Source organism: Arachis ipaensis, chromosome B6, assembly GCF_059453495.1.
Source record: "Arachis ipaensis isolate K30076 ecotype BB chromosome B6, ASM5945349v1, whole genome shotgun sequence".
NCBI lineage: Eukaryota > Viridiplantae > Streptophyta > Magnoliopsida > Fabales > Fabaceae > Arachis > Arachis ipaensis.
Genome location: NC_142441.1, coordinates 109,479,398 through 109,493,368, shown reverse-complemented (window position 1 = coordinate 109,493,368; position 13,971 = coordinate 109,479,398). Strand labels below are relative to the sequence as shown.

The 13,971-nt window shown below is 34.4% G+C and overlaps 1 long non-coding RNA gene across 1 annotated transcript; it reads left to right on the top strand.

Moving 5' to 3' along the window:
- The first annotated feature begins 3,349 nt into the window (after window positions 1-3,349).
- On the top strand, window positions 3,350-3,943 carry LOC110264064 (uncharacterized). The gene is made up of 3 exons (XR_015885959.1): window positions 3,350-3,424; window positions 3,710-3,747; window positions 3,856-3,943. It is a non-coding gene; the product is annotated as an uncharacterized LOC110264064 (long non-coding RNA).
- Window positions 3,944-13,971: the final 10,028 nt, after the last annotated feature.

Sequence of the window (13,971 nt, the reverse complement as noted above, 5' to 3'; positions counted from 1 at the left end):
GAATGCTTATGTTGTGTTTGATTAAATGACAGGGTTTAATTATAGCTATTACTATGGTTGTTATTATACTGAGCCAGGACCTAGATTTTACTCGTAATAACGCACTTGTTTGCAATGCAAGCTCATGTAAACTCTGTTCGCAGACTTGTACATGCATTGAACTTGTTATGTTAACAATTTTATCACAAATATAGTTGTTACTATGCTCAACCTATTTCCTAATATTTATAATGATGATGCTCTTGATCTTTCTGCATTTTTTAATTCACGTTTATATTGTTTTGATAAGCTTTTTCTTTATAGGCATGAGTCTTCAGATTTAATTATAAGTTCTTTTTAATTTTATGGCAAGTTCTACTACTAGTAATGTCTTTCCTCCCTGCTACTTCCATTTTGTAATTACTTTAAGGATGTCTTGTGATTGAAATTGAAGGAATGTGAAAAAGCAGTTATGAAACTTAAATTTGAAGAAGCCATTACTACACCAGAAAATACAGTAATAGTTACTTATTATTGAGGAAGTGTGCTGGTTTATACATGTTGTACTAACTTGATTTCGTGGGATATTTTTTAATGCAGCTGCTCAAGACTCAGAAAAAGGCAAGGGTTGGAAGCGATTTGAGTTTGACAAGGATGAGCCTCTTGAAGATGAGGAAATTGAAGGTTGGACTTGTTTGCCAATTTCATTATTCTAAATAAATTTGCCCAGAATTTTTCATTGCAAATACAATCTGTTTTAAAATGGACAGTTTTTTTAGTCTTCCTATGTTTTCCTGATCATGCAACACAGGGTCCTAAATCCTGATAATGTAAACTTCATTTTTAATTGATCCAATGTTGAGTACTGTTGTTGTGTGCTTGTTAATACCACCAATACTTACTGATTTTAATTGTTCATTGCTTAGCCATGGTGATTCTTTTAATTATTGAATGCCAATGATATTTTTTCTTATAAATGATAATGAGTAATGGTTTGGGGTTTGGCTTGAAGCCTGAACTTAATTGAACTGATTGTATTTGCCCACCTATCTGCAGTGGCTGAAGATGATGCTTCCTTGGTCAAGCAAATTGGCCAGAGTTTTCGGTATTCTAAAATAGAGGTATATTCCTCTTCTTATATTCATGAATAGCCAGTTTTGTTCCTTGTTAACATACATGCATCATCTATGTATGAAAGACTAAACATAGATTGAATCCATTTTCTTATCAAGGAAAGAAGGGAGGAACAAATCCAAGCTGCTCATGACGAAGCCATGTTTGGTGCTTCAGCACTTCCACCTCCTACCAGTACTGACAGTGAGCCTGAAAGGGAGAATGAGAAAGAAGTTGATAAAAAAGCTATTGTTACAAGCCTCTTAAGTGAAACGGTAAGTGGTTTCACTGCAGACTTATTTGGATAAGCATGATGAGTCATTTAAGTAATCCTTGTATTTGGATTCAGGTGCTGGCCATAAAAGTTATTATGTGGCTGTAGTCAATTGTAAACCCTTTTAGTCTTGCCAGAATACGGAGCTACGGGGCTTAATTCTTTTAACACTTGCTTTTGTGGCCAACATTTTCTTTATAATTGTATTCATATTATGCATATTATGCAAAACTTGCTATGACAATTTATTAAACTAACGAGTTCCTTTTTTGTTTCCTATGATACTATGTAGCAATCCTCTTCAAGCTTCTCTTTGAAAATTGGAAAGACTGCCATCTCGTTCAACAAGGATGGATAGACATGCACAACCAAAGAGAAATAATGAGTTTGATTGCACTCTTTGCCTGAAGTTGCTGTATGAACCTGTTACAACCCCTTGTGGACATTCCTTTTGCCGTTCATGTCTATTTCAGTCAATAGATTCTGGTTGGTATTAGCTCATCTTGATTATCTTTTTTCTATGAATTCATATCTTATCTCTACTTTGCTAATTCTTGTCCTCAATTGTTAGGGAACAGATGCCCTTTGTGCAGGATAGTCCTGTTTATTAGTCCAAGAACATGTTCAATCAGGTAAAGCTGTCAAAAATTTGACTTATTATGTAGTTCTCTGATTGTAAGTTTGTAGTTCAATACTCCCTTTGGTGTTTATACAAGGCACATCCTAGGGTTATGAGGACACATTTAGCTAAATTTGGTTTAGTCTTAGATGTTGGAACAAAATAAAAGTTCTAATTGATTTTATGGACAGCTTTTTTTTGCTAAGATATTTATAGTCTTGTCAACCTTTTTTTACTGTGACATTGAAGAACATCATAGAGAAGAGCTTTCCTGAGGAGTATGCAGAACGGAAACAAGAGCATGACAGTTTAATCAACCCTGGTGTAGATTTGCTGCCCCTCTTTGTTATGGATGTTGTCATACTATGTCAAAAGTTTCCACTCAATATATTTGAACCTCGGTATAGATTGATGGTGAGTTGATTATGGATGCTATGCTATATTATATTGTTCTTAAGAAATAATTCAGTCTTTTATAGTGCCATCTGGTAAATGTTGATGAGTAGTTTCGAGTGGTTTGGTACGTTAACAAGTATCCTTTTCTCCATGTGAAAAAACAAATATTCTAACTGATAGGGGGGATTTGCTGAATAATCTTCTGGCTTTCCCGTAAAGATATTAGTTTTAAATAAAATAATATATTTATAATATCATTTTCAATTTCTTTTTTCATATAAATTACAGATGAATTACGTCAATACCCAATGAACACGTATATACATTGCAAATATTTTCACATATTTATTGCACAAATCTAAATAATCTTCTTTATATATCAAGAGACATATTATATTTAATATATTGCCTCCATTTACCCTTTGTTCAAAACTTGAGTAGTTGGAGGGGTTGCATTTATATATTTGAACAGTTGTGATTGAGTTAGTTGACTGCAACATTTGGTGAGGAGTGTCATAATTGGTGATTCATGATTTTTGTGTAAACTTCACATGCTACTTTAAAATCTGTAAAAAAGCTTTCTAACAAGACTAACATAGAAGGTGGTTTGTTTTCACATTGAAAAGATGGACCATGGCACGAGCTAGATTTAGAGGAGAATAAAGAAATGTTATTATTATTCATTGCCGGATAAAATTCAAATAAGATCTATATTTATATAAAGTTAATGTGTTATTATAACAATATAAAGAAATCTACTATAAACTTCACCAGTATATATATATATATATATATATTATAACAATATAAAGAAATCTACTATAAACTTCACCATATATATATAAAGAGATGAGATAAATGTAATTATAGCCAAAAGACTTATATTATTATGTAATATTTGGATAATTTTTTTATTAAATCTATCCCACTTTTCTTTATGATAACTGTGTGATTTTGGACTTACTAGGCACATATGGCACTTCATAACATAGATGCTGCAATTGAAAGCTTTAAAAATGCACTGGTCTTAGAGCCAAATGATGGTAAGTTGTGATTTTTTTTTTTAAAAATGCACTGGTCTTAAAAATACAATCTGAACATGAATAAAATTAACTGTCATTTTTTTTTATTAAGATTTGAATTTGTTAGGAAATTCAAATGAAGAGAGGGGGGGATATATACTTAAAAGATGAAAAGACTTAAATGGTTATGTTTGGAACAATAAGTAATAAATATCTCTTTAATAATCATGAATGAAATTTTCCACTGAACTCAAGATAAAATGTCTTTCAAATTTGATTGCTTACTTGATACCTTGTTACTTACAGCTGGGATTAAGAAGGACCTTGCAGCTGCTAGGAAGAAGGTGAGTGTATATCTAAGTTGAGCAAGCATGAAGGAGCAAGATATGTTTTTATTTTTTGTTCTTATTTTCTAATATTATTTAAATTTAAACCTTTTTTATTATTTTCAGGTTGTGTCTAATACACGCAGTAGAAGTCAACTTTGAAGGCAATGTTTACTTTTTAATTCCTAGTTTAACATTGTTGAAGAGAAGGTGCAGAGAATTCAGCATCAATCGCTGGCCTCATAGAAAAATCAAAAGCTTGCATTTACTCTTACAAAATCTTACATTATTAGATATTAACATAGTTTAGGGAATTGGATGGTAGATTTGATTAATAAGTGCTTATTGCAATGTTTGTATTTTGGTAAGTTTAGTAAGACAAGTTTTTGCATAGGAGCTATTACTTTTGATTTTGAATAATAAAAAATTATATATTATATTAATATTTTGTTTATGAGTTATAATATTTCATTTATGGATTATGATTTTTTGTTATTATGAAATTTTAATCACAAAATTCTTTATTTAACGCGATAAAAACGACGGTAAAAACTGTTTTTCTAAACGATAAAAAATATCATTTTTATTTGGTAAAAATGGCGTTTTAACCTATTCAAAAACCGCCGTTTTAACTCCAGAGAATTGTAGCGATTTTTAAAAAACTGTCGTAATAACCGGAATGGCGCCCAGAATTACGTCATTTTCTAAAACCGCCATTCGTGGTAATAATGGCGTTTCAAACCGCCGTAAATATCCAAAAAAACCGCCGTTTTAACCAGAATTTTTTGTAGTGAACTCATCTCCTTCAATCACTTCCAATTCATTCCAATAGCAATAATTTCCTTTCCAATGCTTTCTACCCTCTAATTCACCGTCTCTATACTCAATATAGAAGATACAAAAGTTTACAAGCTTTCCAGAAAAGCCAAATAATCTAAAACAGAGTTTTTTGGAGAAAATAGGACCTGTGCGCACGCATCACCCTTGTGTGTACGCATTGATCACAAGTGAATTCCCAACTTGTGCGTATGCATGATCCCTGTGCGTACGCACAACTTAAAAATTCCTGGGTGTGTGTACACATGAGTTCCTTCACCCATTCTGATTAGTGCGTACGCACACATACTAGAAATTCTGGTTTTTCTACAAACTCACAGATTTCAAACTCTCATAACTTTCTTTAAAAAAATCCAATTTCCTTCATCCTTAAAGCATTTTAAAGCTCTCATCACCACCTTTAATTTAAGATAAATTCGACCCAAATCCAAACTCCGAGTGCCAAGTTATGGCCCGTCAAAATTGGGTAAAAAATCATTTTTACCAATTCCACACAATCCTTCAATTTCATCGATTCTCAATTCAATTCAATCTTAAATCATTCCAAAACCACCTCTACAAATTCCAATCACTCATTTATCAATACTCAAATATTCCAAGCCTAATCATCCCATTTCCAACTTATTTAACGTATTCCATCAACTAAATCCATTCTCAACAACAACATACATCATTCATACATATATTCAAATTCCCGATCAAAACTAATACTCAGTCTCATACAACAATTTACACCACTTACCTCAACTTATCTCATAGGAATTTCTCACCCTATCATGACCTCTAACCTAATTTCCATATCAACGCCTCAATAGGTAATCAAATTACAATTTCATTCAACTTAATCAAAATCATACTTATTTTACAAATTTATACTTTATCTCAACAATACTCAATCATGAACCAACCAATTCATCATAACATTTATTCCAATTCAATTAAACACCCAATATATCACAATTTCCACTAAACCAAATAATCAACTAGAACAATTCAACAGTTAAGTGCTTGTAGTGTTTATGTATCAAGTTAAGCTTGAAAACAAAGCACTTAGAGTCACGGCTAGCCTCAAAGGTGCAAAGCACCAAGGAAAAGAAAAGTTGTGTTCAAGAATCAGTTAGAGCCTAAGGAAGAGAATCTATAATATCATCCGAGTTCTAATTCTGAAGGATGCTGATGTTTCTAAACTTCAATGGAAAGTGAGATGCCAAAACTATTCAGAAATAGAGTGTCATAAGCCCCATTCCGTAACTAGACCTGAGCTTCATTGACAACTCAAAGTCTTAAGCATTTTCTCTTTTTTGGTCCTATATTGTTTTGGTTGCTTGAGGACAAGAAACAGTTTAAGTTTGGTGTTGTGATACGTGAATATTTTATACCCTTTTTCATAGCATTTTCTTGTTGATTTTAGTTAGATTTTATTTAGTTTTACTTGATTTTAGTGCAAAAATCTTCTTTGGATGCTACTTTGAGTTATTTTGGTATTTTTATGATTTTAGGTGAATTTCGGAGCAATTTGGCGAAGTTTGGAGCAACACGAACCGATGGGGATAAGCAACATCTATTCAGCCAGTTTTGGGGTGATTAGGGTCTTTGTGGTATAAACTAGTTTTTTGAACTTCACCCTCTAATCGGAATTAAGTGACCATGAGAGTGGCAGTTGATGAAGGTTGTGGGAGGCTAAATCACTAAGAGATTAGGGTTTAGAAACTTATAGTTTGCCATAGAATGAATCATTCATTGTTAAAATACTTAGTAAGAACTTTTAATCCAGAAAGATAAACATCTCCGAGACCTTAACTGTTTTCTCATATTGTTTTCACACCAACTTGTTTATTGCTTTCTTTATTTTATTGCTCATTATTGCACACCCCAAACACCTTTTTCTGATTCACCTAACTAAGTCCAACAAGACAACCATTGCTTGCTCAGTCCGACAATCCTCATGGGATCAACTCTCGCTCAACTGAGATATTACTTGGATGACCCGGTGCACTTGCTGGTTAAGCTATGCGAGTTCTCAATTCGCACACCAAGTGTTTGGCGCCGTTGTCGGGGATTATTTATGATTGACAACTACCAGTTGCCCTGTTGCTTAGATTAGGTATTTTTATTAGTTTTTGTTTAATTAGTTTTCCTTTTAATATTTTGTTTTTTTACCTTATTTTTTTTAAATTTTTTATTTTTATCTTATTTATTTTTTCAATTTTTGATTTTAAGTTTGGTGTCCCGTTAGTGTTTTTCTCTTTTGAGTCTTGAAGACGTTAGTATTATTATCTTTCTTATTTTTCAAAAATTTTAGGTTATTTTCTCATTAGTTATTTTCGAATTTTTTTAGTTGCTTGCTTTAATTTGTTTTACCCCTTATTTCTTTTTAGATATCTCACTGGAGTTCTCTATACTTTGACATAGAGACTCCCACTTTTTCTTTGTCTCGTTCATTTATGAGCAGAAATAGGAACAAGGAACCCCTTCTTGATTTTGAGCCTGAGCCTGAGAGGACCTTAAGGCGGCGCTTGCAACAAACCAAAGCTTACAAGGCTGGATGGAGAGAATCTCAAGGAAAATTTCAAGAAGGAAGCCGAAGAATCCACCATGGAGGCTAATGGTGGAAATGCTGAGGAGCAAGCAAGGAAGGTGCTTGGCTCGTACACTGTACCAACGCCCAACTTCTATGGGCGCAGTATAGCTATACCTGCTATTGGTGCCAATAATTTCAAGCTGAAGCCTCAACTGGTCACTCTTGTGCAACAGAATTATCAGTACCATGGACTCCTGCAGGAGGATCCCAACAAATTTATCTCTGACTTTCTGCAGATCTGTGACACTGTAAAGATGAATGGAGTGAATTCGGAGGTTTACAGGCTCATGCTCTTCCCTTTTGCTGTGAGGGACAGAGCAAAGCAGTGGCTTGACTCTCAGCCCAAGGAGAGCTTGGACACGTGGGACAATGTGGTCACTAGATTTTGACCAAATTTTTTCCACCTCAGAAGCTGACCAAGCTTAGGGTGGATGTCCAAACTTTCAGACAGAAAAAATGAGAGTCCCTTTATAAAGCCTAATAGAGATACGAGCAGATGATCAGGAAGTGCCCCCTTGACATGTTTTCTGAATGGACCAGACTACAGATCTTTTATGATGGCATCTCTGAGATGGCCAAGAGATCATTAGATCACTCTGTTGGTGGTTCCCTATACATGAAGAAGACTCCCAAAGAGGCAGAGAGCTCATTGAGATGGTTGCTAACAACCAATATCTATACACTTCTGAGAGGAATCCTGTGAACACTGGGACTACTCAAAAGAAAGGAGTCATGGAGGTGGACACATTGGACACCATCTTGGCTCAGAACAAGATCATATCCCAGCAGATTAGCATGATCTCTCAACACTTAGCTGGGATGCAAGTTTCAGCTGTCAACACTCAATATGCATCCTATGGCATGAATAGAAGCTACACTCAAGGGGACGCTTGTGACATTGCTCAGCCCACTATGGAGGACGTTAATTACATGGAAAATTCCCCTAGAAATCTTAACAATGACCCCTATTCAAATACCTTTAATCAGGGATGGAGGAATCACCCTAATCAATTCCTGGGACGAAAAACTAGAGATCTTCGAGGTTGGAGATCGCGACATGGTAGAATGGTAGCAACCGTTGTTCTCGGTGATGGGAAAAGCAACGTGCATAGGAGGCGTGCGGTGCAAACAGAGCTGCAAGATCGCAGATTAGATTACTGATGAGAGAACTTTTGCGTGGTCTAGAAATTTGCGGATAAATCCTCGTTGCAAGTATAGTTTCTAAACCTTCAAAAGTCCTTTCATACAAACGTTTTGGTTGTCACAAGTAATAAACCCCTTAAAAATTGTTAACCGAGTATTCAAATCTCGGGTCGTCTTCTCAAGGAACTGCAGGGAAGTATGTTCTTATTATTGGCTATAAAGGTTGTAATCGGGGTTGGAAGGTGAGAAGCAAGTGATTTGAATGACAAGTAAAGTAAATGGCAATTAAAATAAATAAATACTGTAAAGTAAACTTTTGGTGAGGTAAGAGAAAGTAGAAGTCCAACTTAGTTATCTCTCTCTACAATAGTGAAAGTTGAATCTAAATTCCACTTGGTCAACCTTTACTAAAGCAAAGGAAAGTCAAGGGACCAATTAATTTGACCTTCGAATCCTATTTATTTCCTAAGAAAAGGTGGGGATTACTGAAGTTCGGTTCAATTAACATGATAACGATTATCAATTATGTTGAATTGATAACTGTTGGGTTACTGATCTCTTAACTAGGACCAAAAAAAGGGGAAAAAGTAAATTGCTGGAATAAAATATCTTCAATTTGGAAACAATGATAACTTAAAATCAAAGAGAACAATCATAAACTGAAAATACCTCAAATATCATTAATTCAAATAACAATCTGTAACATGGAATAATTCATAGATTCAATTATAAAAGTAAATAATCAACTCAAGTGCTGGAATAAATAGATAAAGTGAAAGGGAAGCTTAGAACAAAGAAACATAAAACCTGGATCGAGAGTCACTCTTAAAAATAAGGAGAAGTCCTAAATCCTAAGAGAGAGAGAGAGAGGAGAGAACTTCTCTCAAAACTAAATCTAAATCATTGAAAAAATAAAATATGCGAGTCTTCCTATGAATGGAAGTATTCCCTCACTTTATAGCCTCTAATCTGTGTTTGCTGGGCCGCAAACTGGGTCAGAAATAGCCCAGAATTCGCTGGTCTCGAATTCAACCACGCTGGATTTCCGTCACTGCGATGCGGCCGCATGGATCACACGATCGCGTCGCCTAGCTTCAAGAAAATTATAACATATTATATATCAAATCGAAGCCCCGGATGTTAGCTTTCCAACACAACTGAAACCGCATCGTTTGGACTTCTATAGCTAAAGTTATAGCCGTTTGAGTGTGAAGAAGTCAGGCTGGACAGCTTAGCAATTTCTCCAACTTCTTGTATTCCGTCCACTTTTGCATGCTTCCTTTTCATCCTCTGAGCCATTTCTGCCCTATAAACTCTGAAATCACTTAACACACATATCAAGACATCTAATGGTAATAAGGGAGGATTAATAATGAGCAAATATAAGATCAAAGAAGCATGTTTTCAATCATAGCACAAAATCAGGAAGGAAATATAAAACCATGCAAATATTATGAATAAGTGGATAAAGAGTTGATAAAATCCACTCAATTGAGCACAAGATAAACCATAAAATAGTGGTTTATCAACCTCCCCACACTTAAACAATAGCATGTCCTCATGCTAAGCTCAAGAGAAACTATAAAGATGAAGAGGAATGATAGAGAGTATGCAATGCAACCTATGAATGTAACTACATGCTAAGATGTTTCTACCTACTTAGTTAAAAATAAACAAATCTTTCAAGAACAAATATGAACTGGATTTCACTAATTCAAATCATAAAAATGAAGCACAAATAGACTCGCAAGAAGAAAATAGCTTATGAAAGCAGGGAACAAAGAATTGAGCATCGAACCCTTACTAGTAGTGTATACACTCTAATCACTCAGGTGTTTAAGGTTCGATTCTCTCAATTCTTCTACTAACCTTGCTTTCTAAGGCTTGCTCTTCATCTAACAATCAACAAAAATTTAATGCACATATACACATATCAAGAGGTCTTTTAAGGGTTGTAATGGGGTTAGGGTCAAGATAGGATTGTATTTGGCCATGTGGACTAAAATCTGAATCCTTAATTAACTTAAACTTTTCACCTAACTTAAACAATCCATGTAATCATAATACAACATCTAACTATCCATTAACCATGTTTTCCACATATTCATGCATTCTATTTTCAAGTACAGTACATATGCATTACTTTCACCACTTACTTTGGGGCATTTTGTCCCCTTTTTGCTTAATTGCTCTTCTTTCTTTTCTTTTCTCTTTTTTTTTTTAATTTTTCTCAATGCATATGATTAAGATATTGAATGCATGAATCATGTTCTAAACATTTCTTTCACATAAAGATATATAATACCCAATTCTTAAACCAAATATTTCCAAACCCACTTTTCTCACACTTAAATCATAAGCACTCTCACTAGTCTGAGCTAACCAAGGATTCAAATTAAGGACATTATTGTTTTTTGCTTAGAGTTAATGATGTGCTAAATAAAAAGAACAAAGGGGTAAAATAGGCTCAAAATTGGTTTGCAAGGGATAATGAAAGGTAAGGCCATATGGGTATGTAAGCTCAGTGAAACAAAGACCTCAATCATGTAAGTATATGCATACATTAAAGAATGGAAATATAGAATTAAGCAAGACAAAGATCACAATTTTAGAGAGAAAAACACACACCAAAAATAAAATATTGGTTGATAAAATGCAACCAATTAAATAGGCTTAAAAAATCTCACTGGTTTTGTGTGTTCGAGCTCTAAACCATGTTCCAGTATAATATTTCTTCAACCAAGTGTAACAAAAATTTTATTCAAATTAGTGAAATGTTATAAAAAGTTTCTTGAAAAAGAAAATATTACTTTAACCAAGTGGTAAAATATGCAAAAATCAAACAAATATGCAATCAATCATGCAAATGCAACAATGAACAAATAAAGAAAATAAGATTATTGGTGTTGAAAAGAAAGTACTAACCCACGGAGATTGGTATCGACCTCCCCACACTTAAAGATTGCACCGTCCTCGGTGCATGCTGAGATGTGGGTGGACGGGCTGCTACAACTGATGCTTTTCTCCAAAGATTGTGCAGATGGACTTGTCTTATCTCCCCATGTAAACGTCTTCCAGTTCCCTTCCGGGTGGCCATCCTGAAAGAAAAAGGGAAGAAAGGAAACCCAGTAATAAAGATAAGAAAATAAATGAAGTATGGGTGGGTTAATGCCAAATGATAAGGGTCTCATTTACATGGAAGCTTCAACATGTATGTGAGTGATGAGAGAACTTTTGCGTGGTCTAGAAATTTGCGGATAAATCCTCGTTGCAAGTATAGTTTCTAAACCTTCAAAAGTCCTTTCATACAAACGTTTTGGTCGTCACAAGTAACAAACCCCTTTGAAATTGATAACCGAGTATTCAAACCTCGGGTCGTCTTCTCAAGGAATTGCAGGGAAGTATGTTCTTATTATTGGTTATGAAGATTGTAAATTGGGGGTTTTGGAAGTTTGGGCAATGCGCACAGGTATATTTTCGAGCAATAAAAATAAATAAATAACTGTAAAATAAACTCTTGGCAAGGTATGAGAACCGGAAATCCTGTCCTTGTTATCTTTATCAGATGTGATGAGAATTGGATTTTAATCCCACTTAGTTAAGTCAAGTGGACTAATTAGCTTGATTCTCAAGTCCTAGTCAACTCCTGTGGAGAGACTAGTGTTAGAGCAATCCTAGCTAAAGCAAAATCTGCCAATTTCAACCACTCTTGAGTTTGACAACTCAAGTGTTACCAATTACCTAACCAAAGCCAAAAGGAAGAAAATATCTAAATTAAATTAAAAGCATTAATATAAATAAAGCAAAGCAATCTTAAATCTGAAATACCTCAAATAAAATACATTCAAAGTAGTAAAATCTAACATGGAAAATTTCATAAGCCAATTGGAAAAATAAATAAAAATAAAGAACCTGGGATTTGAGAGTCACTCTAAAACTAAGAGAAATCCTAAATCCTAATCCTAAGAGAGAGGAGAGAACCTCTCTCTCTAAAAACTACATCTACTCCTAAAATTGTGAATATGAGAGCCTTCCTCATGCATGGATGCATTCCCCCACTTTATAGCCTCTAATCTGTGTTTTCTGGGCCGCAAACTGGGTCAAAAACAGTCCAGAATTCGCTGGTTTCGAATTTTGCCACGCTGGTTTTTTGTCACTGCGACGCGGCCGCATGGATCACTCGGTCGCGTCGCCTAGCATCAGAGGAACTATAGCATATTATATATCAAATCGAAGCCCCGGACGTTATCTTTCCAACGCAACTAGAACCGCATCGTTTGGACCTCTGTAGCTAAAGTTATAGCCGTTTGAGTGTAGAGAGGTCAGGCTGGACAGCTTAGCAATTTCTCCAACTTCTTGCATTCCTTCCACTTTTGCATGCTTTCTTCCCATCCTCCAAGCCATTCCTGCCCTATAATCTCTGAAAGCACTTAACACACATATCAAGGCATCTAATGGTAATAAGAGAGGACTAATAATAAGCAATTATAAGATCAAAGAAGCATATTTTCAATCATAGCACAAAATCAGGAAGGAAATATAAAACCATGCAAATATTATGAATAAGTGGGTAAAGAGTTGATGAAATCCACTCAATTGAGCAAAAGATAAACCATAAAATAGTGGTTTATCAACCTCCCCACACTTAAACACTATCATGTCCTCATGCTAAGCTCAAGAGAAGCTATAAAGATGAAGAGGAATGGTAGGATGTATGAAATGCAACCTATGAATGCAACTACACGCAAAATATTTCTACCTACTTAGTTAAAAGTAAACAAATCTTTCAAGAGGAAATATGAACTAGATTTCACTAATTCAAAATCATGAAAATGAAGTACAAATAGACTTGCAAGAAGAAAATAGCTCATGAAAGCAGGGAACAAGGAATTGAGCATCGAACCCTCACTGGTAGTGTATACACACTAATCACTCAAGTGTTTTTAGGTTCGATTCTCTCAATTCTCTACTAACCTTGCTTTCTAAGGCTTGCTCTTCATCTAACAATCAACATATATTTAATGCATAAATACACAAATCAAGAGGTCTTTTAAGGGTTGTAATGGGGTTAGGGTCAAGGTAGGATTGTATTTGGCCAAGTGGACTAAAATTTGAATCCTTAATTAACTTGAACTTTTCCCACCTAACTTAAACAATCCATGTAATCATAATACAACATCTAACCATCCATTAACCATGTTTTCCACATATTCATGCATTCTAATTTCAAGTACAACTCATATGCATTGCTTTCACCACATATTTTGGGGCATTTTGTCCCCTTTTACTTATTTGCTCTTTCTCTTTTTCTTTTTTTCTTTTTTTCTTTTTTTTTATATATATATTTTTTTTCTTTTTCTTTTATTTTTCTCAATGCATATGATTAATTTATTGAATGCATGAACATGTCCTAAATATTTCTTTCACATTTTTAGAAAATTCTAACATACTCAATTCTCAAACCAAATATTTCCAAACCCAATTTTCCCACACTTAAAGCATAAGCACTCTCACTAGTCTAAGCTAACCAAGGATTCAAATTAAAGACATTATTGTTTTTCGCTTAGAGTTAATGATGTGTTAAATAAAAAGAACAAAGGGGTAAAATAGGCTCAAAATTGGTTTGCAAGGGATAATGAAAGGTAAGGCCATATGGGTATGTAAGCTCAGTGAAACAAAGG